General features: G+C 34.9%; 1 protein-coding gene across 1 annotated transcript in view; it reads right to left on the bottom strand.

Annotated features, from left to right (window-relative positions):
• NPAS3 (neuronal PAS domain protein 3) overlaps positions 1–14,981 on the bottom strand; it is a 589,490-nt gene that overhangs the window by 573,652 nt on the left and 857 nt on the right. The gene's annotated exons all lie outside the window — the stretch shown is intronic.

Genomic DNA, 14,981 nt, shown 5'->3' with positions numbered 1-14,981 from the left:
TTCCATTTTCCCTCTCAAGGTGACAGGAAATGTGGCCACCCAACTTTCAATTCCCCATCCTGGAACTCTCCAAATCTCTCCTCCTGATTAAAGACCTGGTTATCAGAATACTACTATACAATTAGTTATGGATACCTCCTGATGAACAACATTCCACAGTTTGTCTTTCACCTCCCTTTCCTTGAACAAATCAACATAAGAGGAATTATTTCAAGCTAGAACTCAAGGAAGACCAAATTGTACACCTGCAGCTACCTAGATAAATCTGAAGCCTTTCTAGTAGTGCCAAGTCTACATTGATACAACTGAAATACATGACTTCAAATACTTCAAATACTTAAGCATACAATTAGTTAAACTAACATACATGATGACTTATCTCTGCTAACATGCAAACTTAAATACTTATGGAAACAGTTATTACAAATCAGTTCTTCCTCAAAAAATGAGATACAGAAATTATATGGGTCCAATATTGCATACCTTTGACAAAAGTTATCCATGCATATTTTGATTACATGTCCTTTAAACTAATGACCATATCACTAGTAGTTGATTATGCTTACTTTTATCATGTATAAAATAAATAACCTGCATCCTGGTCTAAAAGTATATTAAACACTGAAGTTCACGCATGTTCATTGCAATGTTCAAGTGAGCACCGCAATTAATTTTATGCCACTGGGGTTTCACCAAGCAAAAATCATATCCAAGCATTTAATTTTGCTAAATTCAATCTGTTTAATATGCACTTTGCTTGATCATAGAAAAATAAAACTTCAAATAGGAGTGTAAAATTAACTGTGCTAGAGAAAACCCTTTCCAACAAATGAAGAATAAACAGCAATTAAAACGATGAACTTTTCAAAGCAAGTACTCTTTTTTTCCTAGGCATTGTATGGTATGATGCCTTGTCCATACAGTCCAAATAAGGTCTTCCTTAATCATATCAATGCGAGATAACAACACATTATAAAGCAGGGTAATTAAGCTGTGATATATCTCATATCCATTCATGAAATGCACTGAAAATGAGAGTAACCAAAACTATTTAACTGAGACCATTTTCTTCAACAATTTTCTAAGCGACAGAATCACCAAGGAGACTTGCTACAGCTTCCAGAAACATTCTACATAACAATGCAAGAACAGGAGTATTGGGTCAGACCAGGGTTTCCTGTACCCCATCTCCAACAATCCTCAAAAGTAGCTGAAAGGAACAACATAAGTGATAGCATATATAATACACACCCAAAGTCACCATTCAATCATTTTCAGTGCAGGCATTTCCTCAAACAAATATGTATTTCGGAACATTCAGTGGATTAGTCTGTCATTAGTTTGTTCCATCTCCTCTGAATTTCATAGAAGCCTTTCACACCTTAACACATCTAAAAGACATCACTTCCTCTGACAGGAACTCAGCGTCACAGATCATCCCAGCACACTGATAAAATATTGCTATTGATAGCAGCAACAGTAACACCAACATATCCACTATGTAACCAAGTACCACAGGACAAAACCCCTGCCCTGAGCCCCAAAAATCCTAGAAAGCAAGTATCAAATAAGAGATAGGAAAATATTTAGAAGCAGTAAAACAGCAGCTAGCATCACAAGAAGTGATATCTAGTTAGAAGTAGCTTGATGCCTTTGTAGGCATTTCAGGTAAGAACAGCTTGGGAAGAGAGATGAATCCAAAAGGCAGTGTTACAAAGGAATCCTCATCCAAGCATAAGGTATTAAACAAATGTGTGCTTTCAAAATAGTAAATGGGCAACACAGCTAGTGTTACAACTTGAAGGAATAACTTGACAAAGAGAAACAGTATGATACAGCTGGGTGAAGACAGACTTGAAACTTAGGGCAAGAGACTAATACTGCATGCACCAGAGAAAAGATGTCAGGGGGGATATAAAAAGACATGGTCAGTGTTACAGTCTGTCATTCCGGAAATGATCTCTGTAAGATGATTCTGGATAGATAGGACTGAAGAAAAAATATTTCTCAATGGTAGTGAGGATGAGCATTTAACTGAAGAGTAGGCAGGAAAGCATACAGTGGGGATGTTAGGCAGAAAAAGCCTGCAAGACTTTGATGCAGTCTGGATGCAAAGAACTTCAGAGCAGAACAAAACAGTTACACTAGGTCAGTAAAAAAAACAATATAGCAGAGAAATAGCATCCCTTTCCGTGGTATTCCATGTCAGCACACACAGCAGTCAGCTGTGTAAAAACTTCCTGAAGTTCAGTTGCATCATCACTATCACACTTAACAGCTCCTCAGAGATGTAATAGAGTAATAATGCCTGATGCATTTTTGAGCCTGTTCATATTTTGATCTCTAAAACATCCTTTGGCAAGGAATTCAATTCAACCGCATGCTACATGGTAGGATGGAAGGGAGGCACACAGAAAAACCATGAAAAAAAAAAAACAAACAAACAAGAAAGTACAACTTCTGTTAAACGTTTTAGAACTGCTTCCTGAGAATTACACAGAATATTTCCTTGTTGTCATAATACTAAAGTTAATGAATACTGGTTCCCCAACTACCTTTTTGAGGCCTCGCTCATTCATCTCTTTTCCAAGAGGAAGTATTCTACTTTAACTCTTCCTCTGACAAAACTCCTTCCATGTACCTCATCAGCCTTTATGCCCTTATCTCAAACTGCAGTATCTTTTCGAAATAATGATAACAAAAATACACAGATACCACAGATAGATTTCACATACTGGATTTATGGATTGGCATTCATATTTTCAGTTTGTTTTTCTATTTTGTCCTACTCACCCCAAATAATCTATCTGCCTTTTTAACTACTATGCTTACTAGGAAGAGGTCTGTATCAGAGAGACTGCCAAACTGGAGACCTCTCCTAACAGGCAACACAGCAGTGTTAACTTAAAAAGTAGATGGAGAGTTTGTACAGAACACTAGATCTGTTTTGACTAAGGGAATTTAAACTAGGCCATAAGGAGAAGACAGAGAAGCAAGACTACATTTTCATTGAGATACATATACCATAAGCCTGTGAATCATCTGCAAAGAGATGATACTTAAATTGTCTTTCCACATAAGATTATGCAAAAATGAAGAGCAGAATAAGGGGGGAAGAAAGAGGGTGGTTGAGAGACAACATGTTGCAGAACTCCCACACAAAGCTGGGTAATGAATGAGAAAGATCTTCCAAAGGATGCACTGAAGAAATGATCGAAGTATCCAAAAGCAGCAGAAAGATGGCATTTGCCAGGAAGTCACAGGGCAAAAAGAGCAGGGACATGGTCAACTGTTTTCACAGCTGGCTGGCAGGTTGAGAGAATGAAAGCTTAAGATTTAAAGTGCAATTCACAATGATTAAAGTGATCTTCAGAAGTCCGTATCGTGCCTGGAGAGGCAGTCTCAGAAGTAATCGGGTGCAATCACCCCACATGTGCCTCTGCTCTGCCTTTTAGCATGCCCTGCGCACTACTGCCCATCACTGCAGTGCACCGTGTTTCTGCTGCAGCAGCAGGGGCCACAGCAGGCTGCTAAGAAGCTGCTTTACTCATGGTATTGCAATAAACAGAGCTTCTATTTAGTGACTGAATTTGCCTAATACAGCCCTCTGAGAAGAAGATCGTATTGCCCTGAGCTGGTATGAATTCCAACAGGAGCTGAGTACTACGCAGCTTTACGAGGCTCACGAGTGGAAGGGCGGCTATGGGTCTGCGTTGCCTTTTGTTACCCACTCCCAGATCAGTTAACCACATTTGCCATCTTCTGCTAAGCTTTCTCTTGCCAGAGAAGGAAATTACTAAAAAAATTAAGTACAGTTTCCAGGCTGAATTGTCTTCAAAGAATTGCTCCATGAAGTGCGACAGGCTACAACAAAATTACTACTTAAGAAATTTTTTTGATCCTCCTATTCCTCTCTATTTTGCTTTCACATCTCCCATGAAGGATGTTTTATAGATGAGCTATGTGATTGCACAACAGCCAAAATGAGTAAGAAACTCTATAAACTAACTTGTTTTTCAACAATTACATGTGCACATGCAAATACACACAGAATACTTCTATACACCAACAACTTCTGAAAATACAAATGGAAATAACAGTAATCTTCCAAGCTCTCTATTTTTCATTGCACACAGCAAAGAAAAAGAAGAAAAAAAAAAAAAACAAAAAAAACCACCACCATACTTACTGATACATTTTATTTATTAATGTTTTCTATCCCTTAGAAAAAAAGATAAATTAATTATAATTAGCTCTCATTTGGACAATTTTGTGTATAGCATTCATATTAGGGATGTGTTGAAAAAAGAGCCAAAATCAACACATACATTTTCTTAAGTGAAGACTTGAATAAAATAAAGCCAGGCACTTGGTTCCTCTTTCATTCCATATGATACACAGCTGCGTCAATCCCATCAGGAAACAGGCAACAGGAAATTCTTAACATTCTGAAGAGAAATCTAAAGATGTGTCTCATCACCCTTCCTCCTGAAAGTGCTTTTCGATTGTCTAAAAGATGTTTATACTATTTCTAAAATTATTAATTACTTTGCTTAGCTTTTAAGCAGCTATAGGCCTCATTAAGTAGCTAACAAGGAGACAATTTTTTTTTTCTTTTTGTAAGTTGCCTACATTTTTTCATTTCCTTCATCTCAAAATATAAATTGTTAAGGAAACCTTGACACCTATGGACAAAATCAAAGCCAAGTAATCTAGCTATTGGAAAATGTTCCTTCATAATGTGCTGCTCCTGTGTTATTTGTGTTTCTAACTATAGCTCTTGCATATATAATTCCATTATACTTTTATAAATCACCATTTTGAAAAATGCTTTTGAACCATTAATATATTTTCCTGGTTAAAATTCTTTGAGATGTTCTTAACAAGAGTCTTAGATAATGAATTTGGGCAAACTCTGGAACAGTCTTTACAGTATTATCATTCTCATTAATTTTCAGAACTACCCACTGTGTTGAGATGATTGTCATGGGCCTAAGACTTCAATTTGGCTAAATATTTTTGCATATATTTCAACATATAAGTAACTAACAGATGTTTAAAATGTTAAGTTCACAATCTAGAAATAGTTAAATATTTACTGTAGTATCGTAATTCGGTTTTGCACTAATTTTTAGTTTTCTGCTTCTATCTTTAAACACTCTTTTAGAGTCCTGCTTGGCTGTAGGCAAAATGCTTTAAAACAACATCACATGAAAACAAAACATACTTGATTTAGTAAATACAGCTGTGTTTTTAAAGAAAGAAAAGAAATAAACACTTAAAGGTACCACAAATTAAAAACAGAGAAAATAAAAGAAAACATTTAATGTAGAAATGTAACTTTTACCTAAGGTCCAGGCTTAATGCAAAACCTTTTAAATTGTTTGCATAATAAAAGCTGTAAAATTCATGTTTTATTTTTGCTTTAGAAATCTGATACATTCTACTGTCTTAAACCATTCCTAGAAGGCTGTATTAGATGAAAACAAAATTACCTTAAAAATGTTAATACACAGCATACACAGTATCTTACTTTAGTCCAAATTATTCTTTGCCTTTTTCGGGTTTTTTTTAATTTTTTTTATTTTTTGTTTATTATCTTCAAAGACTGCTTCTGTTTCCATTGTTTCATCCTTAACCATTCACATATCAGAGCAATAAGTATTTCATTACTGGTTTATCTGTCCAGAGGCTTGAGAAGCAGTAACAATTAACCCTCCCTTCACAGTGATTGATACAGGCTTTGCTTTCAATTTGTTCCACTACACAGATCATGAAATTCTGAATGCGATCATCCTTATTGACCTACACTTTCAAACACACGGCTACAATGAGATGAAAGTAATTATTAAAAGGAACACAGGACTACTCAATGCTGAAACAAAGTCTTGAAAAATCTTTTAGATGACCTTCTCATAAAATTAGCATCTTTTGATGTGAAATAAAATCATGAATTTTCTTCATAATCTGGAAATACTCAATGTAAATCTGATCAAAGTACAATATGATGGTATCACATAAGCCCAATTCTAATGTCACATCAGCTCATATCTGACCCAACAGACAGTAACTTCAACCAGAGTGATCATAGTAGGATCACGCCCTATATATTTTAAAAGTTCCTCTGTCAGCTTTATTTTACACCAGCTCTGCTTGAAATGTTGTGTTGAAAATGACAAGACAGTAATTACTATTCTATTGTAGTCTCTTTCAGAAAAGAAACGGTGTTTCTTTTTAAGATTCTGGACTTCTTGAAGCACCTAATGTAAATAAGTAGAAAGGGAATTCAGACTGCTAAGGAAAAATGAGAATCTCAAGTCAGATTTCCATCATCAGCTGAGATGAACCAAGACCTGAACACACCAGTACTGGAGACTTACTGCAGTGGAAAAAAAATATTTTTCATCAAGCCTTGAAAAACAACCCCACAAAATATTAATTTCTTATAGCTGATACATTTTTTTTTAATTAAATAGGATTGGTAGGTGAGCAGTAATGATAAAACTACATTAAAAATGGGATGCAGTCAAAGAAAATCAGGAGAGAAAACTGTGCAGAAGGATGTTCTTACAGGCCTGAGGCTCTAATCACAAAACAAAGTGATGGAGATGAACCAATACTGCATGGATTAGCAATGAATTATTTTGAACTATAATCATGTGCCAGCACAAAGGGGAGGTAAAAACTAGCCATCACTCACAAGCTGATCTGCAGATAAGAAGGAAAAAAAAAAAAGTGAAAAAGGGAAAAATTTATATGCTAAACTGAGTCAGGAGAATAATGAAAATCTAAAATGTTGTTACACTTCAAGTAACATTATATTTAATGTCTTTCATCTACTGTATAATATTGAGTATTTACACAATAGAGTCTGTAAGACACTAGGGCTAAAGCAGGGTTAAATTGGATAACTCTTCTGTAAATTAGTACTGCATAATAACATGTGCTGAAAAATATCCTAATAGATGATTTAGCTTTAAAATAGCACACATGGGCACTAATTTCTCCCACTGTAAAACTGCAGGAAATACATATATATATATATACATATATATATATATATATATATATGCATAGGTAGAGACTGGTACAGGTATACAAAAATGTGTAAATACACATACACACTTATGTGTACACAGGCATATATAATGAGAGATTTAATTTCCATTAGTCCATCTGAGAGCTAAGCATCACCATCTTAAGGTTCAGTGTTAGTTTTCCCTCCAGGAGAAGAAAATGTTAGAAATAATTTTGTGAGAAAAGAGAAATCAAAACTGCTATCTACAAAGATTCCTGAGATTCTTATGAACAGACTGTTTAAATGAAGAGCACTTTAATCAGTAGAGGAATCCTCACGTTTCTAATGTCTTGCTGTGCATTCTGCAGGTTATAGTAGCAGCTGGTAGAGGTCATATATCTTTTGTGAGCATCCCAAAAAGGCTCACTGCCAGACTGTTAAATTATGAATAAGCAATGAACAAAAGAATGCAGATACGGTGGTGACAAGATAATCCAAGCAAATTTATCTATGACAAATTTCACAGGATTAACAAATTACATTTACACAGAACAATAAAAATGAGGAGAAAAAAAAAAGAAAAAAGGAAAAGAAAAAAAAAAGATGAGCCTACTTTTCACTCACAGTATCAGAGAGAAAGAAAATCTCCATTCCAATACATGTATTTACATTTAACTTTAGATAAAGTAAGACATAGCTTGCTGAAGATGAGCAACTAGCATTATTTCCTTTCAAGCAAACACATATTCTGTATCTGTCTAATATACAACATATGCCTGTACTTTGCAGTATACATGTATAAAAGTCAGTGAAAAATCCTTTAAATTTTTCCTCATAATTTGTGAGAAGCAGAATAAATATTGAAGAACTCTAATTTTGCTTTTCAGGCAAAGTATCTTTCCATTCCCTGTCAGTTAAACTGCACTTTTTCCCTTTATAATTTTGGGTTTTTTTCCTATTTGAATTGAACAGATACTGCAATATATGATAATTGCCACAAGAAACAAATTAGTCATGAATAGAACTTAAATATCTTTTTTTTTTTTTTTTCCAGCAGTACTACCATAATAAACAATTTTTTTAAACAATGACTCCTAAAGGAATTCTAAATCCATAATCTAAATACTGGTTGCTCCTAAAGATAGACATTCAGTATGTCAAATAAACTGAGTGTAAAGTAAAGGAGATTTGCAATGTTTGCTACATCCTGCAGTCTCCTGTTCTCGTTTTTGGAAGTGATACAAATGGAATATCAGTTTCAGAATTGCAGTTCTGTAAAAAAAGCATTTTTCTTCCTATTAAAAAAGGAATAAAAGGAAAGACAGCAACTCTTAGTTTGGAAATTTGAGTGTAAGTAGAGTGATTGATAAAGGAAACAGCATATAAGTTTGACAGATCTGGAATCAGCTGTATCTTTTCTATCATGCTTCTCATCTGAAGTCTATTTTCTGTCACCTTCATTTATTTCCTGTTGTTTGTTAATCTGAAACAGTTGTTTAGTAAAAATAGATCTTGAATAAATATGGGCCTTCTGAAACCATATGTATCATTTATGTATCAAATATATGTTCTTGTTACAGAGCACTGCCTACAAACAGGAAACTTCACTATTAAAGTGAACATCCAATTAATTAAGATACTTTAGTAAACTACTTGGATTCTGCAAACAACTACTCGAGTACCATTTATCTAGCTCATTCAGCCGATGGAAAAAATTACTGTACTTTTGATTTTTCAATCACAAGAAATGCAAGTTTTGTTGTAAAACTGAACAGTAGCTCAGAAAGAATAAATAGATAAATTAGCCCAAAGTATTTGTTTCTCTTTTTATGTTCATCTCCTATTTGTTACTTAGTAAGAGAAAACAGGTTTGTTTTTAAAATGCAGTTCTTGCAGAGAACCTCCTGTCCATACTGCTAGCAATTTATGCAAAGGTGAAGCAAACATGCCAATCCTACATCTAACTATAGTCAGACAAATAAAATCAGCTACTTTTTTTTTTTTTCAGCTGTGAAGGTTGAAGGATAAGTACCACTGGCAGCTATTCTCTTTTTTTTTAATACTTTTTTACTTTTTTAATCCTGCTGCCAGCACCGTACAGATTCAGTCACTCAGCTCTTTCCATTGACCTCAACCTTGACCTGCTAAAACTGCCCACTTACATTTTTTTCCCACAAAGTAAAAAATTCTGCCTCCCATTATCTCTAAGAAAAAACAGCTTTTTAACAAACATTCCTCTAAAATTTGGTATACCATACTTTTGCTAAATTAATTACAGCTTTGGCACCTAACTCATATAAGCCTAGGTTGTGAGTAAACTGATTCTAAATGTGAATTTGCACATGACTTTCAAACATGACATTTAAACAAGAGGGAAAGAAATCCCCCACACCCACCCCCCATTCTAATATGTAAATATAGAGTTCTGATACCTAAATACACAGTTCTGTGCCTAAATTTCAGCAAAGCTATAACCCTTCAGGACTTCATCCAAAATGATTATTCAAAGACTATTCATTACACAATAAAATTCAATTTAAAACAATGTAGTATCTAATGAAGCCTGTTCTAAATTTCTGTTGGAGACGAAATTCCCAGGCAAGTATTTTAAAGGGAGCTTATAGGATTTAGGTGCCCATATTTCACTAAAATGCAGTATGTGTTGAATGCCTAAATCCAATAGGCTCTTCAGAAAATCCAAGCCCCTGGGACATTATCATAGATTACGTACATACATATTATTCAGACTATGTCCCCTAAGTTCACTATATACATATGTAAACCTAACATGCCTGCAGGTAATGGAACAGTACTTTTCCACTTAAATTATTTAACATAAGTGTTGAACTTCTATTATATATCAAGCTAACAGCTAATTTTAAATTGCAATCAAGCCATTCTCTGAAAGCACTTTATTTCAGTGGAGGTTTTGCCTGTAAAAGAAATGTAAATCCCTCTAATGAAGGCAGTGTAATCTTTGAATACACAGTCAAAATGGGGGCTGGAATTTTATTCCTAATGCTAACATTGACATCTTTTGCCACTTCTGCTAGTTCTCAGAAACCTTTTGTGTGTAACTATCTCATCGGTGAAACATGTAGAACAGCGTTTTCAGACCTTTCGAAGCACGCTAAGCCAAATAAAGAAACATATCTACAGAAATACTCAGTATTAATATTAAAGTCTTCTTCAGACATTGGATGACATCAATGAGAAGTTTACCAGAACAGACAAATGGCATAACATGACAGAAGAGTGAAAGTCCAAAATGCAACACACAAGAAAGGCTGTGAAAATAGCCTGTAAGAAAATCTTCAAAACTCTGCTTTCAGTAATCCGTTTCAAATTCTTTCTTACATATCACTTGTTCTTTAATGTGCCTGGCTCTCGCCTGCATGTGGAGTGCTGGGTAAGGGCTGGATAACTCTCAGTATCTAGCTGCAGCAGGCTGAGATCAGGATCTCCTTGAGAATCACTCCATTTTTACTTGACAATCTCAAGACTTTTGCGTTTTACAATAACACACAGAGGCGAAGTTCACTCCTCCTCTCACTAAGTATATTTGTCATTGCGATCTCTCTGAGATAAAATTCACATCTATTAAATTATAAGTTAAAAATACTTTTATCCTTGCTTGTGATTCTCAGTAGTATACTTTAATTGTGTACATAATTTCATTTGGGACTTTTCCAAAGATTAAGGTACAACTTGAACTCAATATTCTCCCAAAGACAGGGTCCAGTTCTGCCAAGTTAGAGACACAAATACTATCCTACCCTTACTGTACCTTCTTTGTCCTGTGTAATATACTTCTGTGGCATACAAAATTAACGAATATTTGTACTACTCAAAGTCCTGTTCAAATGAATGGCACAACGGTCCTATTCATTTGACTGGGACTTTGTGTATTGCAAAACCACTGCTCGAGCTAGCCACAGAACAATGCTCTAGTCATATAAGACATGGCAGCAATTATTTTATTCTTACTATGGCACATCTTCTTATGCGGCAAAATACAATATTATTACAAATTATCCTTATTATGCAAAGTCCTATTAAACAAAAAGTCGCACACCTCATTTGCACTAATGGGATTTTGTATGTTAAAGATAACATACAGTAGCCTTATAAATATTACATAGAAAGAAACCGCCTCTTCCAAAAAAATGTAATTCTTTTGAAATGAATTTTCAAAACATTTCCACGCATGGCCATAAATCTCTGGCAGCCTCTTAAAAAAAAAAAAAAAAGCCGAACATTAAGCATAAGCAAACAAACCAAAGTCACAAATTACTGGGGTAAAAATGCAGTCTTTGCTATGTACCTTAAAAATATCCTATGTTAAGAATATATAACAAATTTCGGGGTGACATCCTGCAGGACAAGTTTGTTTGATTCATTTTAAAATACGCTATGACTATGCTGACGTGACTATGATGGAAACAGAAGATGAGGTGCTTTTACACCTGCAAGAGCTTCTGCCAATAATAATATAAAATTGATCTGATGGAATAACTGAATGTAAGGTTTATTCACATGAGATAAGATGAGATGAGATGAGATTTCAGGAAATGGTTTCATAACAGTAAACAGTTACTTAATTGCTAACAAATGAACTTCTGCCACATTGGTTAAATGGCTTCAATCTACTGACCTCAGTGAAGGAAGAATCATTCCAAAAATGTTAATAAAATGGTAATAGTTAGTTTTCATGATCAGTATTAGTTATTCAAAATTCTTATCTTAGAATACATTTTCCAGTATAGAGGGTATTGTCATTAAGATCATTTTATTAAACAAAACAAAACAAAAAAAAAAATTAAACACCCTTTACTTTTTAGGAAGTATGGTGATGAAACTAACACCTAGAATGTCAATTTTCAACAACTGTTTTACATCACTCTTGCAGTAAAATTCCCATCTGGGCTGGCAACTTGTGTGCCAAGTTTCAAACAAATGTGATTTGAAATTGCCAGTATATTAGACTCTGAAATTCAAGTGAGATGCTAATAAAAAGAGATGGGTACTGACAATAGATCCTCATATTCTCTTAAAATACCTATGACTCCGGGTGTTGTATTCATCTGTTAACAAAATTCTCTAATTATTTGTAACTTACTTATAGTACAGCATTAGAATATAAAGCCATCATATTGTTAGAAAACAAGCTAACTGGATATACTTTGTAAGTAAAAAAACAGCTGTGCTGTAAAGAATGTAAAAATGGTGCTGCAGACAAAACCTTGTTATTCGGAATCCCATTAGTTACTGAAAATACCTAATATAAGTTCTGTTGATCAATATTCTCATGTAAGCTCTAAATAATGTATTATTCCAGTGGAGAAAAATGCAGCAAATCAAATATGGTGGGAGAATGTTTCAAATTATGAAGAGTAGTATGACTGCTAATCCATAAATCAGAAATCAGAAAGATTGTTGTAATGTGGGAGGGCTCTATTTAATAAAGGTCATTATAACTCCTGGCTCTAGAGCTATAAGATCTAATATCCTCTCTGGTAGCTCTATGATATGCCCATGCATTACTGTTCTTGTTGACAGTCTGTTGCCTTGGAAATATTTCATTATTTCAGTTTTTCCATTTGTAGACCCTTGGCCTTGTGATATGAAGGCCACCCTATTTCATATTTTCGATTATCATTTAAGCAATCTTCTGGAGCTATTTATATAAAAGCAAGTGTTAGACAATGCATATCATCATTTATCACTGCTGTGTTTAAGATCATGCTCTAGAAAAAGTGCCAAAATAAAGGTTTTTTTCTCTTTCACTTTAAACCAATAGCAGTTTAATATTATGATATGCTATACAAATCAAGGCTGGCATATCATATGCGTGACACTTCTATTTCATTTTCTTGGGTGTATATCCACACAGTTGAAAAAAACTAAACCGTAGCTGTAACTGTAAAATTTGCTAACACTCACAGTTTAAAAGAAAATCAAACAGATGTAAGTGTGTAACTTTTCATATATCCTTTAAGAACCTAAACAGGTGAAAAAAGTTTCAAAACTATTCATGTGCCTGGTTACATCAGGGACTACTACTTTTTACATCTGTTTTGTAAGCACATGTTTTGCTTGAAAAAATATAACACCATCTACATAAATACTTGCGGTAGTGAAGACTAAAAAAAAAATAATGCATGCAAACTCAGTTTAGAGGATTCTTAATCTTGAGAACTAGTTTAGTGAAATAGTAGCTAAGAGACTGCCAAACCCTTTCAGTAAGAGATATGCTCCTGTATTTCAAATATCTTGGTTCACACAGATGAAAGGATGTGTACAAAGACAGCTAAAATAGCTACACACAAGACTTCATGAGCACATTACACAACTTTTAATAAAATGTACATCAATATCTGTTTACTGAAGCACTGATCCACTTTCCCCAAAACTTTTAAGGAATAAATAGACTACCATTATTTTTGCTACAAAAAATGTCATCGACTTCTACATGCGATACTTAAACCTAAACTACCCAGAGCACTGTACGGAGTGATAACAAAGTGAACCCTAAGGGCAAAACACAACTTCTTGGACACTAGGCCAAGTTTGTGGCTATTAGTGTTCTAGGAATTTAGACTACCTTTTCCCCCTGAAATGATTACACCTCCCACTCCCTACAGGGGAAAACTACTCCGATCCAACCTTTAAAATGACAGCATCAGAGCTGAACAAGAAGATGCTATTAAAGGGCATTAAATTAAATACAGTATATCCTCCTACAACTTCAATCAGAATTTCAGACCAAGTGTTATTTAGTTCAGCTCTCAAGTGGAGCAGAATAACAAATCGCGCACTTTGATTTACCTTCTCCGAATGCCAAATGGAGACAGGTGATAAAGAAAGCACTCATGCACAGGCTATGAAGTTTCCCCTAGAAATTAATTCTATCTTCAAGATTCCTATCTCAGAGAAATTCCCAAAATGGCACACAAATATGCTTCTGCTGGAGAGATTACTGAAGCTATCCTGGCAAATACACTTAGCACTAATATAGTAACATTCTCAGAAAGAAGACAGCAGAATTGTCTGTTGGGGGGGGAGGAACAGGACTAATTCATATGAATTGTTTTTCCAACAAAGAACTCTGCAGGAGAAAAACCTGCTTTAAGTGTTATTAACACAGTAGAAACACCTTTGCAGCCACTGGATTTTTAAAAAAAAAAATGTGTGTAGTTGAAAATGAAAATCTGTAGTTAAGTCATTGACATCTAAGTACACACTGTTTTCCCATTATGTGTATCTCCTAATTTTACTATATATTAATATAGCCTTGTCAAAAAGCAGCAGTTAACACTAATGCATCCAAGACAAGCACACTAACACTTCAGTGGTGAATATGAGATGTAGACCCCGCACTCTGCTTTCTTAAGGAAAAATGGCACAGCTACTTAGACAAAATCTGTGGGGTTTGGAAGTTGTGCTAGAAACGCTGATCATTCTAAAATATGCAAGCATGAAATTAAGGCTAAAGTAGTTTTGTTTAAATATTTTTCAGACTTATTTGTGATGTGAAATATAAACTGACTAACACATGATCCAGCTACTTTTAATGGCTATCTAAATGTTAATTTCCCTCTTTCCAACTTCAGGCCAGAAACCTTCCTCACCCCTCACACTCAAGTTCACTTATAACGCTAAAGGGGGCGAGAGGGAAAGAGCCCACCCCAAACCCACTGGCTGCTCTTCTTCTGGGCATGTATCTCGTCGCAGTGTAGCAATGTAGCTTTGAATACTTTTGTAAGAATCACAAAGTAACATCACATGAACTTGTACTCTTGTCTCCTACCAGTCACTTCTAGAAAGATTCACTTTACTAGAACAAATCCGCTACGGGCAATTCGTGTCACCAGCAGAGCACATTAATCACGAGCACTCTCTCCCAACAAAAGTACATGGGGCAGGCGGCGGGCCGGGGACCAAGCGGGGGGGCAGCGCGATC

Source organism: Parus major, chromosome 5 (assembly GCF_001522545.3).
Source record: "Parus major isolate Abel chromosome 5, Parus_major1.1, whole genome shotgun sequence".
Taxonomy (NCBI): Eukaryota; Metazoa; Chordata; class Aves; order Passeriformes; family Paridae; genus Parus; species Parus major.
The sequence above is the reverse complement of the archived record's forward strand: the minus strand, read 5'-3'. Positions and strand labels throughout refer to the sequence as shown.